The sequence below is a fragment of the Schistocerca serialis genome, chromosome 9 (assembly GCF_023864345.2).
Source record: "Schistocerca serialis cubense isolate TAMUIC-IGC-003099 chromosome 9, iqSchSeri2.2, whole genome shotgun sequence".
NCBI classification, from domain to species: Eukaryota; Metazoa; Arthropoda; class Insecta; order Orthoptera; family Acrididae; genus Schistocerca; species Schistocerca serialis.
In genome coordinates, this window is record NC_064646.1 from 525,123,902 (window position 1) to 525,146,576 (window position 22,675).

Consider the following 22,675-nt stretch of genomic DNA (forward strand, 5'->3'; position numbering starts at 1 on the left):
CAGAGATCGCATCGGAATTAAATACAAAAGGCACAATGCCGCCTTAAGTACAAGAATAGAGACTCTTCTTACAGTCGGTGCTTTGAACATTCCCTGTGAGACCAGTATTAGTTTCCGCTACACCTCTCCAGGTTCAGTTTATTCCTTGGACCTTCACATTGACGATGAAAATCAGAAATGGCATCGGAATTAAATACAAAAGGCACAATTCCGCCTTAAGTACAAGAATAGAGACTCTTCTTACAGTCGGTGCTTTGAGCATGCCCTGTGAGTCCAGTAATAGTATCCGATACACCACTGCAGGTTCAATGTATTCCTTGGACATACACATTGACGATGAAACACAGAAATGGCATCGGAATTAAATACAAAAGGCACAATGCCGCCTTAAGTACAAGAATAGAGACTCTTCTTACAGTCGGTGCATTGAGCATTCCCTGTGAGACCAGTAATAGTATCTGATACACCACTGCAGGTTCAATGTATTCCTTCCACCTTCACATTGACGATGAAACACAGAAATGGCATCGGAATTAAATACAAAAGGCACAATGCCGCCTTAAGTACAAGAATAGAGACTCTTCTCACAGTCGGTGCTTTGAGCATTCCCTGGGAGACCAGTATTAGTTTCCGATGCACCACTGCAGGTTCGGTTTATCCTAGGACCTTCACATTGACGATGAAACACAGAAATGGCATCGGAATTAAATACAAAAGGCACAATGCCGCCTTAAGTACAAGAATAGATACTCTTCTTACAGTCGGTGCTTTGAGCATTCCCTGTGAGACCAGTAATAGTATCCGATACACCACTGCAGGTTCAATGTATTCCTTGGACCTTCACATTGACGATGAATCATAGAAATCGCATCGGAATTAAATACAAAAGGCACAATGCCGCCTCAAGTACAAGAATAGAGACTCTTCTTACAGTCGGTGCTTTGAGCATTCCCTGTGAGACCAGTAATAGTACCCGATACACCACTGCAGGTTCAATGTATTCCTTGGACCTTCACATTGACGATGAAACACAGAAATGGTATCGGAATTAAATACAAAAGGCACAATGCCGCCTTAAGTACAAGAATAGAGACTCTTCTTACAGTCGGTGCTTTGAGCATTCCCTGTGAGACCAGTATTCGTTTCCGATACACCACTGCAGGTTCAATGTATTCCTTGGACCATCACATTGACGATGAAACACAGAAATGGCATCGGAATTAAGTACAAAATGCTCAATGCCGCCTTAAGTACAAGAATAAAGACGCTTCTTACAGTCGGTGCTTTGAGCATTCCCTGGGAGACCAGTATTAGTTTCCGCTACACCTCTGCAGGATCAGTTAATTCCTTGGACCTACACATTGACGATGAAACACTTAAATGGCATCGGAATTAAATACAAAAGGCACAATGCCGCCTTAAGTACAAGAATAGAGACTCTTTTTACCGCCGGTGCTTTGAGCATTCCCTGTGAGACCAGTATTAGTTTCCGCTACACCTCTGCAGGTTCAGTTTATTCCTTGGACCTTCACATTGACGATGAAACACAGAAATGGCATCGGAATTAAATACAAAAGGCACAATGACGCCTTAAGTACAGGAATTGAGACTCTTCTTACAGTCGGTGCTTTGAGCACTCCCTGTGAGACCAGTATTAGTTTCCGCTACACCTCTGCAGGTTCAGTTTATTCCTTGGACCTACACATTGACGTTGAAACACAGAAACGGCATCGGAATTAAATACAAAGGCACAATGCCGCCTTAAGTACAAGAATAGAGACTTTTCCTACAGTCGGTGTTTTGAGCATTCCCTGTGAGACCAGTAATAGTATCCGATACACCACTGCGGGTTCAATGTATTCCATGGACCTTCACATTGACGATGAAACACAGAAATGGCATCGGAATTAAATACAAAAGGCACAATGCCGCGTTAAGTACAAGAATAGAGACTCTTCTTACAGTCGGTGCTTTGAGCATTCCCTGTGAGACCAGTATTAGTTTCCGATACACCACTGCTGGTTCAATGTATTCCTTGGACCCTCACATTGACAATGAAACACAGAAATCGCATCGGAATTAAATACAAAAGGCACAATGCCGCCTTAAGTACAAGAATAGAGACTCTTCTTACAGTCGGTGCTTTGAACATTCCCTGTGAGACCAGTATTAGTTTCCGCTACACCTCTGCAGGTTCAGTTTATTCCTTGGACCTTCACATTGACGATGAAAATCAGAAATGGCATCGGAATTAAATACAAAAGGCACAATGCCGCCTTAAGTACAAGAATAGAGACTCTTCTTACAGTCGGTGCTTTGAGCATTCCCTGTGAGTCCAGTAATTGTATCCGATACACCACTGCAGGTTCAATGTATTCCTTGGACATACACATTGACGATGAAACACAGAAATGGCATCGGAATTAAATACAAAAGGCACAATGCCGCCTTAAGTACAAGAATAGAGACTCTTCTTACAGTCGGTGCTTTGAGCATTCCCTGTGAGACCAGTAATAGTATCCGATACACCACTGCAGGTTCAATGTATTCCTTCCACCTTCACATTGACGATGAAACACAGAAATGGCATCGGAATTAAATACAAAAGGCACAATGCCGCCTTAAGTACAAGAATAGAGACTCTTCTCACAGTCGGTGCTTTGAGCTTTCCCTGTGAGACCAGTATTAGTTTCCGATACACCACTGCAGGTTCAGTTTATTCCTAGGACCTTCACATTGACGATGAAACACAGAAATGGCATCAGAATTAAATACAAAAGGCACAATGCCGCCTTAAGTACAAGAATAGATACTCCTCTTACAGTCGGTGTTTTGAGCATTCCCTGTGAGACCAGTAATAGTATCCGATACACCACTGCAGGTTCAATGTATTCCTTGGACCTTCACATTGACGATGAATCATAGAAATCGCATCGGAATTAAATACAAAAGGCACAATGCCGCCTTAAGTACAAGAATAGAGACTCTTCTTACAGTCGGTGCTTTGAGCATTCCCTGTGAGACCAGTAATAGTACCCGATACACCACTGCAGGTTCAATGTATTCCTTGGACCTTCACATTGACGATGAAACACAGATATGGTATCGGAATTAAATACAAAAGGCACAATGCCGCCTTAAGTACAAGAATAGAGACTCTTCATACAGTCGGTGCTTTGAGCATTCCGTGTGAGACCAGTATTAGTTTCCGATACACCACTGCAGGTTCAATGTATTCCTTGGACCATCACATTGACGATGAAACACAGAAATGGTATCGGAATTAAGTACAAAATGCTCAATGCCGCCTTAAGTACAAGAATAAAGACGCTTCTTACAGTCGGTGCTTTGAGCATTCCCTGGGAGACCAGTATTAGTTTCCGCTACACCTCTGCAGGTTCAGTTTATTCCTTGGACCTACATATTGACGATGAAACACAGAAATGGCATCGGAATTAAATACAAAAGGCACAATGCCGCCTTAAGTACAAGAATAGAGACTCTTCTTACCGCCGGTGCTTTGAGCATTCCCTGTGAGACCAGTATTAGTTTCCGCTACTCCTCTGCAGGTTCAGTTTATTCCTTGGACCTTCACATTGACGATGAAACACAGAAATGGCATCGGAATTAAATACAAAAGGCACAATGACGCCTTAAGTACAGGAATAGAGACTCTTCTTACAGTCGGTGCTTCGAGCACTCCCTGTGAGACCAGTATTAGTTTCCGCTACACCTCTGCAGGTTCAGTTTATACCTTGGACCTACACATTGTCGATGAAACACAGAAACGGCATCGGAATTAAATACAAAGGCACAATGCCGCCTTAACTACAAGAATAGAGACTTTTCCCACAGTCGGTGTTTTGAGCATTCCCTGTGAGACCAGTAATAGTATCCGATACACCACTGCAGGTTCAATGTATTCCATGGACCTTCACATTGACGATGAAACACAGAAATGGCATCGGAATTAAATACAAAAGGCACAATGCCGCCTTAAGTACAAGAATAGAGACTCTTCTTACAATGGGTGCCTTGAACATTCCCTGTGAGACCAGTATTAGTTTCCGCTACACCACTGCAGGTTCAATGTATACCTTGGACCTTCACATTGACGATGAAACGCAGAAATCGCATCGGAATTAAATACAAAAAGCACAATGCCGCCTTAAGTACAAGAATAGAGACTCTTCTTACAGTCGGTGCTTTGAGCATTCCCTGTGAGACCAGTAATAGTTTCCGATACGCCACTGCAGGTTCAATGTATTCCTTGGACTTTCAATTTGACAATGATACACAGAAATCGCATCGGAATTACATACAAAAGGCACAATGCCGCCTTAAGTACAAGAATAGAGACTCTTCTTACAATCGGTGCTTTGAGCATTCCCTGTGAGACCAGTATTAGTTTCCAATACACCACTGCAGGTCCAATGTATTCCTTGGACCTTCAAATTGACGATGATACACAGAAATCGCATCGGAATTAAATACAAAAGGCACAATGCCGACTTAAGTACAAGAATAGAGACTCTTCTTACAATCGGTGCTTTGAGCATTCCCTGTGAGACCAGTATTAGTTTCCAATACACCACTGCAGGTTCAATTATTCCTTGGACCTTCACATTGACGATGAATCACAGAAAGCGCATCGGAATTAAATACAAAAGGCACAATGCCGCCTTAAGTACAAGAATAGAGACTCATCTTACAGTCGGTGCCTTGAAAATTCCCTGTGAGACCAGTATTAGTTTCCGCTACACCTCTGCAGGTTCAGTTTATTCAGTGGACCTTCACATTGGCGATGAACTTCAGAAATGGCATCGGAATTAAATACAAAAGGCACAATGCCGACTTAAGTACAAGAATAGAGACTCTTCTTACAGTCGGTGCTTTGAGCATTCCCTGTGAGTCCAGTAATAGTATCCGATACACCACTGCAGGTTCAATGTATTCCTTGGACATACACATTGACGATGAAACACAGAAATGGCATCGGAATTAAATACAAAAGGCACAATGCCGCCTTAAGTACAAGAATAGAGACTCTTCTTACAGTCGGTGCTTTGAGCATTCCCTGTGAGACCAGTAATAGTATCCGATACACCACTGCCGGTTCAATCTATTCCTTGGACATACACATTGACGATGAAACACTGAAATTACATCGGAATTAAATACAAACGGAACAATGCCGCCTTAAGTACAAGAATAGAGACTCTTCTTACCGTCGGTGCTTTGAGCATTCCCTGTGAGACCAGTATTAGTTTCCGCTACACCTCTGCAGGTTCAGTTTATTCCATGGACCTTCACATTGACGATGAAACACAGAAATGGCATCGGAATTATATACAAAAGGCACAATGCCGCGTTAAGTACAAGAATAGAGACTCTTCTTACAGTCGGTGCTTTGAGCATTCCCTGTGAGACCAGTATTAGTTTCCGATACACCACTGCTGGTTCAATGTATTCCTTGGACCTTCACATTGACGATGAATCACAGAAACGGCATCGGTATTAAATACAAAATGCACAATGCCGCCTTAAGTACAAGAATAGAGACTTTTCTTACAGTCGGTGCTTTGAGCATTCCCTGTGAGACCAGTATTAGTTTCCGATACACCACTGCAGGTTCAATGTATTCCTTGGACCTTCACATTGACGATGAAACTCAGAAATCGCATCGGAATTAAATACAAAAGGCACAATGGCGCCTTAAGTACAAGAATAGAGACTCTTCTTACAGTCGGTGCTTTGAGCATTCCCTGTGAGACCAGTAATAGTTTCCGATACGCCACTGCAGGTTCAATGTATTCCTTGGACCTTCAAATTGACGATGATACACAGAAATCGCATCGGAATTAAATACAAAAGGCACAATGCCGCCTTAAGTACAAGAATAGAGACTCTTCTTACAATCGGTGCTTTGAGCATTCCCTGTGAGACCAGTATTAGTTTCCAATACACCACTGCAGGTTCAATGTATTCCTTGCACCTTCAAATTGACGATGATACACAGAAATCGCATCGGAATGAAATACAAAAGGCACAATGCCGCCTTAAGTACAAGAATAGAGACTCTTCTTAGAATCGGTGCTTTGAGCATTCCCTGTGAGACCAGTATTAGTTTCCAATACACCACTGCAGGTTCAATTATTCCTTGGACCTTCACATTGACGATGAAACACAGAAATCGCATCGGAATTAAATACAAAAGGCACAATGCCGCCTTAAGTACAAGAATAGAGACTCTTCTTACAGTCGGTGCTTTGAACATTCCCTGTGAGACCAGTATTAGTTTCTGCTACACCTCTGCAGGTTCAGTTTATTCCTTGGACCTTCACATTGACGATGAAACACAGAAATCGCATCGGAATTAAATACAAAAGGCACAATGCCGCCTTAAGTACAAGAATAGAGACTCTTCTTACAGTCGGTGCTTTGAGCATTCCCTGTGAGTCCAGTAATTGTATCCGATACACCACTGCAGGTTCAATGTATTCCTTGGACATACACATTGACGATGAAACACAGAAATGGCATCGGAATTAAATACAAAAGGCACAATGCCGCCTTAAGTACAAGAATAGAGACTCTTCTTACAGTCGGTGCTTTGAGCATTCCCTGTGAGACCAGTAATAGTATCCGATACACCACTGCAGGTTCAATGTATTCCTTCCACCTTCACATTGACGATGAAACACAGAAATGGCATCGGAATTAAATACAAAAGGCACAATGCCGCCTTAAGTACAAGAATAGAGACTCTTCCCACAGTCGGTGCTTTGAGCATTCCCTGTGAGACCAGTATTAGTTTCCGATACACCACTGCGGGTTCAGTTTATTCCTAGGACCTTCACATTGACGATGAAACACAGAAATGGCATCGGAATTAAATACAAAAGGCACAATGCCGCCTTAAGTACAAGAATATAGACTCTTCTTACAGTCGGTGCTTTGAGCATTCCCTGTGAGACCAGTATTAGTTTCCGCTACACCTCTGCAGGTTCAGTATATTCCTTGGACCTACACATTAACGATGAAACACAGAAATGGCATCGGAATTAAATACAAAAGGCACAATGCCGCCTTAAGTACAAGAATAGAGACTCTTCTTACCGCCGGTGCTTTGAGCATTCCCTGTGAGACCAGTATTAGTTTCCGCTACACCTCTGCTGGTTCAGTTTATTCCTTGGACCTTCACATTGACGATGAAACACAGAAATGGCATCGGAATTAAATACAAAAGGCACAATGCCGCCTTAAGTACAAGAATAGAGACTCTTCTTACAGTCGGTGCTTCGAGCATTCCCTGTGAGACCAGTAATAGTTTCCGATACGCCACTGCAGGTTCAATGTATTCCTTGGACTTTCAATTTGACAATGATACACAGAAATCGCATCGGAATTAAGTACAAAAGGCACAATACCGCCTTAAGTACAAGAATAGAGACTCTTCTTACAATCGGTGCTTAGAGCATTCCCTGTGAGACCAGTATTAGTTTCCAATTCACCACTGCAGGTTGAATGTATTCCTTGGACCTTCAAATTGACGATGATACACAGAAATCGCATCGGAATTAAATACAAAAGGCACAATGCCGCCTTAAGTACAAGAATAGAGACTCTTCTTACAATCGGTGCTTTGAGCATTCCCTGTGAGACCAGTATTAGTTTCCAATACACCACTGCAGGTTCAATGTATTCCTTGGACCTTCACATTGACGATGAAACACAGAAATCGCATCGGAATTAAATACAAAAGGCACAATGCCGCCTTAAGTACAAGAATAGAGACTCTTCTTACAGTCGGTGCCTTGAACATTCCCTGTGAGACCAGTATTAGTTTCCGCTACACCTCTGCAGGTTCAGTTTATTCCTTGGACCTTCACATTGGCGATGAAACTCAGAAATGGCATCGGAATTAAATACAAAAGGCACAATGCCGCCTTAAGTACAAGAATAGAGACCCTTCTTACAGTCGGTGCTTTGAGCATTCCCTGTGAGTCCAGTAATACTATCCGATACACCACTGCTGGTTCAATTATTCCTTGGACATACACATTGACGATGAAACACAGAAATGGCATCGAAATTAAATACAAAAGGCACAATGCCGCCTTAAGTACAAGAATAGAGACTCTTTTTACAGTCGGTGCTTTGAGCATTCGCTGTGAGACCAGTAATTGTATATGATACACCGCTGCAGGTTCAATGTAATCCTTGGACCATCACATTGACGATGAAACACAGAAATGGCATCGGAATTAAATACAAAAGGCACAATGCCGCCTTAAGTACAAGAATAGAGACCCTTCTTACAGTCGGTGCTTTGAGCATTCCCTGTGAGACCAGTAATAGTATCCGATACACCACTGCAGGTTGAAAGAATTCCTTGGACCTTCACATTGACGATGAATCATAGAAATCGCATCGGAATTAAATACAAAAGGCACAATGCCGCCTTAAGTACAAGAATAGAGACTCTTCTTACTGCCGGTGCTGTGAGATCACTATTAGTTTCCGCTACACCTCTGCAGGTTCAGTTTATTCCTTGGACATTCACATTGACGATGAAACACAGAAATGGCATCGGAATTAAATACAAAAGGCACAATGACGCCTTAAGTACAGGAATAGAGACTCTTCTTACAGTCGGTGCTTTGAGCACTCCCTGTGAGACCAGTAATAGTATCCGATACACCACTGCAGGTTCAATGTATTCCTTGGACCTTCACATTGACGATGAATCATAGAAATCGCAACGGAATTAAATACAAAAGGCACAATGCCGCCTTAAGTACAAGAATAGAGACTCTTCCTACAGTCGGTGTTTTGAGCATTCCCTGTGAGACCAGTAATAGTACCCGATACACCACTGCAGGTTCAATGTATTCCTTGGACCTTCACATTGACGATGAAACACAGAAATGGTATCGGAATTAAATACAAAAGGCACAATGCCGCCTTAAGTACAAGAATATAGACTCTTCTTACAGTCGGTGCTTTGAGCATTCCCTGTGAGACCAGTATTAGTTTCCGCTACACCTCTGCAGGTTCAGTATATTCCTTGGACCTACACATTAACGATGAAACACAGAAATGGCATCGGAATTAAATACAAAAGGCACAATGCCGCCTTAAGTACAAGAATAGAGACTCTTCTTACCGCCGGTGCTTTGAGCATTCCCTGTGAGACCAGTATTAGTTTCCGCTACACCTCTGCCGGTTCAGTTTATTCCTTGGACCTTCACATTGACGATGAAACACAGAAATGGCATCGGAATTAAATACAAAAGGCACAATGCCGCCTTAAGTACAAGAATAGAGACTCTTCTTACAGTCGGTGCTTCGAGCATTCCCTGTGAGACCAGTAATAGTTTCCGATACGCCACTGCTGGTTCAATGTATTCCTTGGACTTTCAATTTGACAATGATACACAGAAATCGCATCGGAATTAAGTACAAAAGGCACATTACCGCCTTAAGTACAAGAATAGAGACTCTTCTTGCAATCGGTGCTTAGAGCATTCCCTGTGAGACCAGTATTAGTTTCCAATTCACCACTGCAGGTTGAATGTATTCCTTGGACCTTCAAATTGACGATGATTCACAGAAATCGCATCGGAATTAAATACAAAAGGCACAATGCCGCCTTAAGTACAAGAATAGAGACTCTTCTTACAATCGGTGCTTTGAGCATTCCCTGTGAGACCAGTATTAGTTTCCAATACACCACTGCAGGTTCAATGTATTCCTTGGACCTTCACATTGACGATGAAACACAGAAATCGCATCGGAATTAAATACAAAAGGCACAATGCCGCCTTAAGTACAAGAATAGAGACTCTTCTTACAGTCGGTGCCTTGAACATTCCCTGTGAGACCAGTATTAGTTTCCGCTACACCTCTGCAGGTTCAGTTTATTCCTTGGACCTTCACATTGGCGATGAAACTCAGAAATGGCATCGGAATTAAATACAAAAGGCACAATGCCGCCTTAAGTACAAGAATAGAGACCCTTCTTACAGTCGGTGCTTTGAGCATTCCCTGTGAGTCCAGTAATACTATCCGATACACCACTGCTGGTTCAATGTATTCCTTGGACATACACATTGACGATGAAACACAGAAATGGCATCGAAATTAAATACAAAAGGCACAATGCCGCCTTAAGTACAAGAATAGAGACTCTTTTTACAGTCGGTGCTTTGAGCATTCGCTGTGAGACCAGTAATTGTATATGATACACCGCTGCAGGTTCAATGTAATCCTTGGACCATCACATTGACGATGAAACACAGAAATGGCATCGGAATTAAATACAAAAGGCACAATGCCGCCTTAAGTACAAGAATAGAGACCCTTCTTACAGTCGGTGCTTTGAGCATTCCCTGTGAGACCAGTAATAGTATCCGATACACCACTGCAGGTTGAAAGAATTCCTTGGACCTTCACATTGACGATGAATCATAGAAATCGCATCGGAATTAAATACAAAAGGCACAATGCCGCCTTAAGTACAAGAATAGAGACTCTTCTTACTGCCGGTGCTGTGAGATCACTATTAGTTTCCGCTACACCTCTGCAGGTTCAGTTTATTCCTTGGACATTCACATTGACGATGAAACACAGAAATGGCATCGGAATTAAATACAAAAGGCACAATGACGCCTTAAGTACAGGAATAGAGACTCTTCTTACAGTCGGTGCTTTGAGCACTCCCTGTGAGACCAGTATTAGTTTCCGCTACACCTCTGCAGGTTCAGTTTATTCCTTGGACCTACACATTGACGATGAAACACAGAAACGGCATCGGAATTAAATACAAAAGGCACAATGCCGCCTTAAGTACAAGAATAGAGACTCTTCCTACAGTCGGTGTTTTGAGCATTCCCTGTGAGACCAGTAATAGTATCCGATACACCACTGCGGGTTCAATGTATTCCTTGGACATACACATTGACGATGAAACACAGAAATGGCATCGGAATTAAGTACAAAAGGCTCAATGCCGCCTTAAGTACAAGAATAAAGACGCTTCTTACAGTCGGTGCTTTGAGCATTCCCTGGGAGACCAGTATTAGTTTCCGCTACACCTCTGCAGGTTCAGTTTATTCCTTGGACCTACACATTGACGATGAAACACAGAAATGGCATCGGAATTAAATACAAAAGGCACAATGCCGCCTTAAGTACAAGAATAGAGACTCTTCTTACTGCCGGTGCTGTGAGATCAGTATTAGTTTCCGCTACACCTCTGCAGGTTCAGTTTATTCCTTGGACCTTCACATTGACGATGAAACACAGAAATGGCATCGGAATTAAATACAAAAGGCACAATGACGCCTTAAGTACAGGAATAGAGACTCTTCTTACAGTCGGTGCTTTGAGCACTCCCTGTGACACCAGTATTAGTTTCCGCTACACCTCTGCAGGTTCAGTTTATTCCTTGGACCTACACATTGACGATGAAACACAGAAACGGCATCGGAATTAGATACAAAAGGCACAATGCCGCCTTAAGTACAAGAATAGAGACTCTTCCTACAGTCGGTGTTTTGAGCATTCCCTGTGAGACCAGTAATAGTATCCGATACACCACTGCGGGTTCAATGTATTCCCTGGACATACACATTGACGATGAAACACAAAAATTGCATCGGAATTAAATACAAAAGGCACAATGCCGCCTTAAGTACAAGGATAGAGACTCTTTTTACAGTCGGTGCTTTGAGCATTCGCTGTGAGACCAGTAATTGTATATGATACACCGCTGCAGGTTCAATGTAATCCTTGGACCATCACATTGACGATGAAACACAGAAATGGCATCGGAATTAAATACAAAAGGCACAATGCCGCCTTAAGTACAAGAATAGAGACTCTTCTTACAGTCGGTGCTTTGGGCATTCCCTGTGAGACCAGTATTAGGATCCGCTACACCTCTGCAGGTTCAGTTTATTCCTTGGACCTTCACATTGACGATGAAACACAGATATGGCATCGGAATTAAATACAAAAGGTACAATGCCGCCTTAAGTACAACAATAGGGACTCTTCTTACCGTCGGTGCTTTGAGCATTCTCTGTGAGTCCAGTATTAGTTTCCGCTACACCTCTGCATGTTCAGTTTATTCCTTGGACCTTCACATTGACGATGAAACACAGAAATGGCATCGGAATTAAATACAAAAGGCACAATGCCGCCTTAAGTACAAGAATAGAGACTCTTCTTATAGTCGGTGCTTTGAGCATTCCCTGTGAGACCAGTATTAGTTTCCGCTACTCCTCTGCAGGTTCCGTTTATTCCTTGGACCTTCACATTGACGATGAAACACAGAAATGGCATCGGAATTAAATACAAAAGGCACAATGCCGCCTTAACTACAAGAATAGAGACTCTTCTTACAGTCGGTGCTTTGAGCATACCCTGTGAGACCAGTTTTAGCTTCCGCTACACCTCTGCAGGTTCAGTTTATTCCTAGGACCTTCACATTGACCATGAAACACAGAAATGGCATCGGAATTAAATACAAAAGGCACAATGCCGCCTTAAGTACAAGAATAGAGACTCTTCTTACAGTCGGTGCTTTGAGCATTCCCTGTGAGACCAGTATTAGTTTCCGCTACACCTCTGCAGGTTCAGTTTTTTCCTTGGACCTTCACATTGACGATGAAACACAGAAATGGCATCGGAATTAAATACAAAAGCCACAATGCCGCCTTAAGTACGAGAATAGAGACTCTTCTTACAGTCGTTGCTTCGAGCATTCCCTGTGAGACCATTATTAGTTTCTGCTACACCTCTGCAGGTTCAATGTATTCCTTGGACCTTCACATTGACGATGAAACTCAGAAATAGCATCGGAATTAAATACAAAAGGCACAATGCCGCCTTAAGTACAAGAATAGAGACTCTTCTTACAGTCGGTGCTTTGAGCATTCCCTGTGAGACCAGTATTAGTTTCCGCTACACGTCTGCAGGTTCAGTTTATTCCTTGGACCTTCACATTGACGATGAAACACAGAAACGGCATCGGAATTCAATACAAAAGGCACAATGCCGCCTTAAGTACAAGAATAGAGACTCTTCCTACAGTCGGTGTTTTGAGCATTCCCTGTGAGACCAGTAATAGTATCCGATACACCACTGCAGGTTCAATGTATTCCTTGGACATACACATTGACGATGAAACACAGAAATCGCATCGGAATTAATTACAAAAGGCACAATGCCGCCTTAAGTACAAGAATAGAGACTCTTCTTACAGTTGGTGCTTTGAGCATTCCCTGTGAGACCAGTAATAGTATCCGATACACCACTGCAGGTTCAATGTATTCCTTGGACCTTCACATTGCCGATGAAACACAGAAATGGCATCGGAATTAAATACAAAAGGCACAATGCCGCCCTAAGTACAAGAATAGAGACTCTTCTTACAGTCGGTGCTCTGAGCATTCCCTGTGAGACCAGTATTAGTTTCCGCTACACCTCTGCAGGTTCAGTTTATTCCTTGGACCTTCACATTGACGATGAAACACAGAAATGGCATCGGAATTAAATACAAAAGGCACAATGCCGAATTAAGTACAAGAATAGAGACTCTTCTTACAGTCGGTGCTTTGAGCATTCCCTGTGAGACCAGTAATAGTACCCGATACACCACTGCAGGTTCTATGTATTCCTTGGACCTTCACATTGACGATGAAACTAAGAGATGGTATCGGAATTAAATACAAAAGGCACAATGCCGCCTTAAGTACAAGAATAGAGACTCTTCTTACAGTCGGTGCTTTGAGCATTCCCTGTGAGACCAGTATTAGTTTCCGCTACACCTCTGCAGGTTCAGTTTATTCCTTGGACCTTCACATTGACGATGAAACACGGAAATGGCATCGGAATTAAATACAAAAGGCACAATGCCGCCTTAAGTACAAGAATAGAGACTCTTCTTACAGTCGGTGCTTTGAGAATTCTCTGTGAGACCAGTATTAGTTTCCGCTACACCTCTGCAGGTTCAGTTTATTTCTTGGACCTTCACATTGACGATGAAACACAGAAATGGCATCGGAATTAAATACAAAAGCCACAATGCCGCCTTAAGTACAAGAATAGAGACTCTTCTTACAGTCGTTGCTTCGAGCATTCCCTGTGAGACCATTATTAGTTTCTGCTACACCTCTGCAGGTTCAATGTATTCCTTGGACCTTCACATTGACGATGAAACACAGAAATGGCATCGGAATTAAATACAAAAGGCACAATGCCGCCTTAAGTACAAGAATAGAGACTCTTCTTACAGTCGGTGCTTTGAGCATTCCCTGTGAGACCAGTATTAGTTTCCGCTACACTTCTGCAGGTTCAGTTAATTCCTTGGACCTTCACGAGGACGATGAAACTCAGAAATGGCATCGGAATTAAATACAAAAGGCACAATGCCGAATTAAGTACAAGAATAGAGACTCTTCTTACAGTCGGTGCTTTGAGCATTCCCTGTGAGACCAGTAATAGTACCCGATACACCACTGCAGGTTCAATGTATTCCTTGGACCTTCACATTGACGATGAAACTCAGAGATGGTATCGGAATTAAATACAAAAGGCACAATGCCGCCTTAAGTACAAGAATAGAGACTCTTCTTACAGTCGGTGCTTTGAGCATTCCCTGTGAGACCAGTATTAGATTCCGCTACACCTCTGCAGGTTCAGTTTATTCCTTGGACCTTCACATTGACGATGAAACACAGAAATGGCATCGGAATTAAATACAAAAGGCACAATGCCGCCTTAAGTACAAGAATAGAGACTCTTCTTACAGTCGGTGCTTTGAGAATTCTCTGTGAGACCAGTATTAGTTTCCGCTACACCTCTGCAGGTTCAGTTTATTCCTTGGACCTTCACATTGACGATGAAACACAGAAATGGCATCGGAATTAAATACAAAAGCCACAATGCCGCCTTAAGTACAAGAATAGAGACTCTTCTTACAGTCGTTGCTTCGAGCATTCCCTGTGAGACCATTATTAGTTTCTGCTACACCTCTGCAGGTTCAATGTATTCCTTGGACCTTCACATTGTCGATGAAACACAGAAATGGCATCGGAATTAAATACAAAAGGCACAATGCCGCCTTAAGTACAAGAATAGAGACTCTTCTTACAGTCGGTGCTTTGAGCATTCCCTGTGAGACCAGTATTAGTTTCCGCTACAACTCTGCAGGTTCAGTTTATTCCTTGGACCTTCACGAGGACGATGAAACACAGAAATGGCATCGGAATTAAATACAAAAGGCACAATGCCGCCTTAAGTACAAGAATAGAGACTCTTCTTACAGTCGGTGCTTTGAGCATTCCCTGTGAGACCAGTATTAGTTTCCGCTACACCTTTGCTGGTTCAGTTTATTCCTTGGACCTTCACATTGACGATGAAACACAGAAATGGCATCGGAATAAAATACAAAAGGCACAATGCCGCCTTAAGTACAAGAATAGAGACTCTTCTTACAGTCGGTGCTTTGAGCATTCCCTGTGAGACCAGTATTAGTTTCCGCTACACCTCTGCAGGTTCAGTTTATTCCTTGGACCTTCACGAGGACGATGAAACACAGAAATGGCATCGGAATTCAATACAAAAGGCACAATGCCTCCTTAAGTACAAGAATAGAGACTCTTCTTACAGTCAGTGCTGTGAGCAATCCCTGTGAAACCAGTAATAGTTTCCGCTACACCTCTGCAGGTTCAGTTTATTCCTTTGACATTCACATTGACGATGAAACACAGAAAAGGCATCGGAATTAAATACAAAAGGCACAATGCCGCCTTAAGTACAAGAATAGAGACTCTTCTTACAGTCGGTGCTTTGAGCATTCCCTGTGAGACCAGTACTAGTATCCGATACACCACTGCAGGTTCAATGTATTCCTTGGACCTTCAAATTGACGATGAAACACAGAAATGGCATCGGAATTAAATACAAAAGGCACAATGCCGCCTTAAGTACAAGAATAGAGACTCTTCTTACAGTCGGTGCTTTGAGCATTCCCTGTGAGACCAGTAATAGTGTCCGATACACCACTGCAGGTTCAATGTAATCCTTGGACCTTCACATTGACGATGAAACACAGAAATGGTATCAGAATTAAATACAAAAGGCACAATGCCGCCTTAAGTACAAGAATAGAGACTCTTTTTACAGTCGGTGTTTTGAGCATTCGCTGTGAGACCACTAATTGTATCCGATACACCGCTGCAGGTTCAATGTGATCCTTGGACCATCACATTGACGATGAAACACAGAAATGGCATCGGAATTAAATACAAAAGGCACAATGCCGCCTTAAGTACAAGAATAGAGACTCTTCTTACAGTCGGTGCTTTGGGCATTCCCTGTGAGACCAGTATTAGGTTCCGCTACACCTCTGCAGGTTCAGTTTATTCCTTGGACCTTCACATTGACGATGAAACACAGATATGGCATCGGAATTAAATACAAAAGGCACAATGCCGCCTTAAGTACAAGAATAGGGACCCTTCTTACAGTCGGTGATTTGAGCATTCTCTGTGAGTCCAGTGTTAGTTTCCGCTATACCTCTGCAGGTTCAGTTTATTCCTTGGACCTTCACATTGACGATGAAACACAGAAATGGCATCGGAATTAAATACAAAAGGCACAATGCCGCCTTAAGTACAAGAATAGAGACTCTTCTTATAGTCGGTGCTTTGAGCATTCCCTGTGAGACCAGTATTAGATTCCGCTACACCTCTGCAGGTTCAGTTTATTCCTTGGACCTTCACATTGACGGTAAAACACAGAAACGGCATAGGAATTAAATACAAGATGCACAATGCCTCCTTAACTACAAGAATAGAGACTCTTCTTACAGTCAGTGCTTTGAGCATACCCTGTGAGACCAGTATTAGCTTCCGCTACACCTCTGCAGGTTCAGTTTATTCCTAGGACCTTCACATTGACCATGAAACACAGAAATGGCAACGGAATTAAATACAAAAGGCACAATGCCGCCTTAAGTACAAGAATAGAGACTCTTCTTACAGTCGGTGCTTTGAGCATTCCCTGTGAGACCAGTATTAGTTTCCGCTACACCTCTGCAGGTTCAGTTTATTCCTTGGACCTTCACATTGACGATGAAACACAGAAATGGCATCGGCCTTAAATACAAAAGCCACAATGCCGCCTTAAGTACAAGAATAGAGACTCTTCTTACAGTCGTTGCTTCGAGCATTCCCTGTGAGACCATTATTAGTTTCTGCTACACCTCTGCAGGTTCAATGTATTCCTTGGACCTTCACATTGACGATGAAACACAGAAATAGCATCGGAATCAAATACAAAAGGCACAATGCCGCCTTAAGTACTAGAATAGAGACTCTTCTTACAGTCGGTGCTTTGAGGATTCCCTGTGAGACCAGTAATAGTATCCGATACACCACTGCAGGTTCAATGTATTCCTTGGACCTTCACATTGACGATGAAACACAGAAATGGCATCGGAATTAAATACAAAATGCACAATGCCGCCCTAAGTACAAGAATAGAGACTCTTCTTACAGTCGGTGCTTTGAGCATTCCCTGTGAGACCAGTATTAGTTTCCGCTACACCTCTGCAGGTTCAGTTTATTCCTTGGACCTTCACATTTACGATGAAACACAGAAATGGCATCGGAATTAAATACAAAAGGCACAATGCCGCCTTAAGTACAAGAATAGAGACTCTTCTTACAGTCGGTGCTTTGAGCATTCCCTGTGAGACCAGTAATAGTACCCGATACACCACTGCAGGTTCAATGTATTCCTTGGACCTTCACATTGACGATGAAACTCAGAGATGGTATCGGAATTAAATACAAAAGGCACAATGCCGCCTTAAGTACAAGAATAGAGACTCTTCTTACAGTCGGTGCTTTGAGCATTCCCTGTGAGACCAGTATTAGTTTCCGCTACACCTCTGCAAGTTCAGTTTATTCCTTGGACCTTCACGAGGACGATGAAACACAGAAATGGCATCGGAATTAAATACAAAAGGCACAATGCCGCCTTAAGTACAAGAATAGAGACTCTTCTTACAGTCGGTGCTTTGAGCATTCCCTGTGAGACCAGTATTAGTTTCCGTTACACCTTTGCAGGTTCAGTTTATTCCTTGGACCTTCACATTGACGATTAAACACAGAAATGGTATCGGAATTAGATACAAAAGGCACAATGCCGCCTTAAGTACAAGAATAGAGACTCTTCTTACAGTCGTTCCTTCGAGCATTCCCTGTGAGACCATTATTAGTTTCTGCTACACCTCTGCAGGTTCAATGTATTCCTTGGACCTTCACATTGACGATGAAACACAGAAATGGCATCGGAATAAAATACAAAATGCACAATGCCGCCTTAAGTACAAGAATAGAGACTCTTCTTACAGTCGGTGCTTTGAGCATTCCCTGTGAGACCAGTATTAGTTTCCGCTACACCTCTGCAGGTTCAGTTTATTCCTTGGACCTTCACGAGGACGATGAAACTCAGAAATGGCATCGGAATTAAATACAAAAGGCACAATGCCGAATTAAGTACAAGAATAGAGACTCTTCTTACAGTCGGTGCTTTGAGCATTCCCTGTGAGACCAGTAATAGTACCCGATACACCACTGCAGGTTCAATGTATTCCTTGGACCTTCACATTGACGATGAAACTCAGAGATGGTATCGGAATTAAATACAAAAGGCACAATGCCGCCTTAAGTACAAGAATAGAGACTCTTCTTACAGTCGGTGCTTTGAGCATTCCCTGTGAGACCAGTATTAGATTCCGCTACACCTCTGCAGGTTCAGTTTATTCCTTGGACCTTCACATTGACGATGAAACACAGAAATGGCATCGGAATTAAATACAAAAGGCACAATGCCGCCTTAAGTACAAGAATAGTGACTCTTCTTACAGTCGGTGCTTTGAGAATTCTCTGTGAGACCAGTATTAGTTTCCGCTACACCTCTGCAGGTTCAGTTTATTCCTTGGACCTTCACATTGAAGATGAAACACAGAAATGGCATCGGAATTAAATACAAAAGCCACAATGCCGCCTTAAGTACAAGAATAGAGACTCTTCTTACAGTCGTTGCTTCGAGCATTCCCTGTGAGACCATTATTAGTTTCTGCTACACCTCTGCAGGTTCAATGTATTCCTTGGACCTTCACATTGTCGATGAAACACAGAAATGGCATCGGAATAAAATACAAAAAGCACAATCCCGCCTTAAGTACAAGAATAGAGACTCTTCTTACAGTCGGTGCTTTGAGCATTCCCTGTGAGACCAGTATTAGTTTCCGCTACAACTCTGCAGGTTCAGTTTATTCCTTGGACCTTCACGAGGACGATGAAACACAGTAATGGCATCGGAATTAAATACAAAAGGCACAATGCCGCCTTAAGTACAAGAATAGAGACTCTTCTTACAGTCGGTGCTTTGAGCATTCCCTGTGAGACCAGTATTAGTTTCCGCTACACCTTTGCAGGTTCAGTTTATTCCTTGGACCTTCACATTGACGATTAAACACAGAAATGGCATCGGAATTAAATACAAAAGGCACAATGCCGCCTTAAGTACAAGAATAGAGACTCTTCTTACAGTCGTTCCTTCGAGCATTCCCTGTGAGACCATTATTAGTTTCTGCTACACCTCTGCAGGTTCAATGTATTCCTTGGACCTTCACATTGACGATGAAACACAGAAATGGCATCGGAATAAAATACAAAAGGCACAATGCCGCCTTAAGTACAAGAATAGAGACTCTTCTTACAGTCGGTGCTTTGAGCATTCCCTGTGAGACCAGTATTAGTTTCCGCTACACCTCTGCAGGTTCAGTTTATTCCTTGGACCTTCACGAGGACGATGAAACACAGAAATGGCATCGGAATTAAATACAAAAGGCACAATCCCGCCTTAAGTACAAGAATAGAGACTCTTCTTACAGTCGGTGCTTTGAGCATTCCCTGTGAGACCACTATTAGTTTCCGCTACAACTCTGCAGGTTCAGTTTATTCCTTGGACCTTCACGAGGACGATGAAACACAGTAATGGCATCGGAATTAAATACAAAAGGCACAATGCCGCCTTAAGTACAAGAATAGAGACTCTTCTTACAGTCGGTGCTTTGAGCATTCCCTGTGATACCAGTATTAGTTTCCGCTACACCTTTGCAGGTTCAGTTTATTCCTTTGACATTCACATTGACGATGAAACACAGAAAAGGCATCGGAATTAAATACAAAAGGCACAATGCCGCCTTAAGTACAAGAATAGAGACTCTTCTTACAGTCGGTGCTTTTAGCATTCCCTGTGAGACCAGTAATAGTATCCGATACACCACTGCAGGTTCAATGTATTCCTTGGACCTTCAAATTGACGATGAAACACAGAAATGGCATCGGAATTAAATACAAAAGGCACAATGCCGCCTTAAGTACAAGAATAGAGACTCATCTTACAGTCGGTGCTTTGAGCATTCCCTGTGAGACCAGTAATAGTGTCCGATACACCACTGCAGGTTCAATGTAATCCTTGGACCTTCACATTGACGATGAAACACAGAAATGGTATCAGAATTAAATACAAAAGGCACAATGCCGCCTTAAGTACAAGAATAGAGACTCTTTTTACAGTCGGTGTTTTGAGCATTCGCTGTGAGACCAGTAATTGTATCCGATACACCGCTGCAGGTTCAATGTAATCCTTGGACCATCACATTGACGATGAAACACAGAAATGGCATCGGAATTAAATACAAAAGGCACAATGCCGCCTTAAGTACAAGAATAGAGACTCTTCTTACAATCGGTGCTTTGGGCATTCCCTGTGAGACCAGTATTAGGTTCCGCTACACCTCTGCAGGTTCAGTTTATTCCTTGGACCTTCACATTGACGATGAAACACAGATATGGCATCGGAATTAAATACAAAAGGCACAATGCCGCCTTAAGTACAAGATTAGGGACTCTTCTTACCGTCGGTGATTTGAGCATTCTCTGTGAGTCCAGTGTTAGTTTCCGCTATACCTCTGCAGGTTCAGTTTATTCCTTGGACCTTCACATTGACGATGAAACACAGAAATGGCATCGGAATTAAATACAAAAGGCACAATGCCGCCTTAAGTACAAGAATAGAGACTCTTCTTATAGTCGGTGCTTTGAGCATTCCCTGTGAGACCAGTAATAGTATCCGATACACCACTGCAGGTTCAATGTATTCCTTGGTCCTTCACATTGACGATGAAACACAGAAATGGCATCGGAATTAAATACAAAATGCACAATGCCGCCCTAAGTACAAGGATAGAGACTCTTCTTACAGTCGGTGCTTTGAGCATTCCCTGTGAGACCAGTATTAGTTTCCGCTACACCTCTGCAGGTTCAGTTTATACCTTGGACCTTTACATTTACGATGAAACACAGAAATGGCATCGGAATTAAATACAAAAGGCACAATGCCGCCTTAAGTACAAGAATAGAGACTCTTCTTACAGTCGGTGCTTTGAGCATTCCCTGTGAGACCAGTATTAGATTCCGCTACACCTCTGCAGGTTCAGTTTATTCCTTGGACCTTCACATTGACGATGAAACACAGAAATGGCATCGGAATTAAATACAAAAGGCACAATGCCGCCTTAAGTACAAGAATAGTGACTCTTCTTACAGTCGGTGCTTTGAGAATTCTCTGTGAGACCAGTATTAGTTTCCGCTACACCTCTGCAGGTTCAGTTTATTCCTTGGACCTTCACATTGAAGATGAAACACAGAAATGGCATCGGAATTAAATACAAAAGCCACAATGCCGCCTTAAGTACAAGAATAGAGACTCTTCTTACAGTCGTTGCTTCGAGCATTCCCTGTGAGACCATTATTAGTTTCTGCTACACCTCTGCAGGTTCAATGTATTCCTTGGACCTTCACATTGTCGATGAAACACAGAAATGGCATCGGAATAAAATACAAAAAGCACAATCCCGCCTTAAGTACAAGAATAGAGACTCTTCTTACAGTCGGTGCTTTGAGCATTCCCTGTGAGACCAGTATTAGTTTCCGCTACAACTCTGCAGGTTCAGTTTATTCCTTGGACCTTCACGAGGACGATGAAACACAGTAATGGCATCGGAATTAAATACAAAAGGCACAATGCCGCCTTAAGTACAAGAATAGAGACTCTTCTTACAGTCGGTGCTTTGAGCATTCCCTGTGAGACCAGTATTAGTTTCCGCTACACCTTTGCAGGTTCAGTTTATTCCTTGGACCTTCACATTGACGATTAAACACAGAAATGGCATCGGAATTAAATACAAAAGGCACAATGCCGCCTTAAGTACAAGAATAGAGACTCTTCTTACAGTCGTTCCTTCGAGCATTCCCTGTGAGACCATTATTAGTTTCTGCTACACCTCTGCAGGTTCAATGTATTCCTTGGACCTTCACATTGACGATGAAACACAGAAATGGCATCGGAATAAAATACAAAAGGCACAATGCCGCCTTAAGTACAAGAATAGAGACTCTTCTTACAGTCGGTGCTTTGAGCATTCCCTGTGAGACCAGTATTAGTTTCCGCTACACCTCTGCAGGTTCAGTTTATTCCTTGGACCTTCACGAGGACGATGAAACACAGAAATGGCATCGGA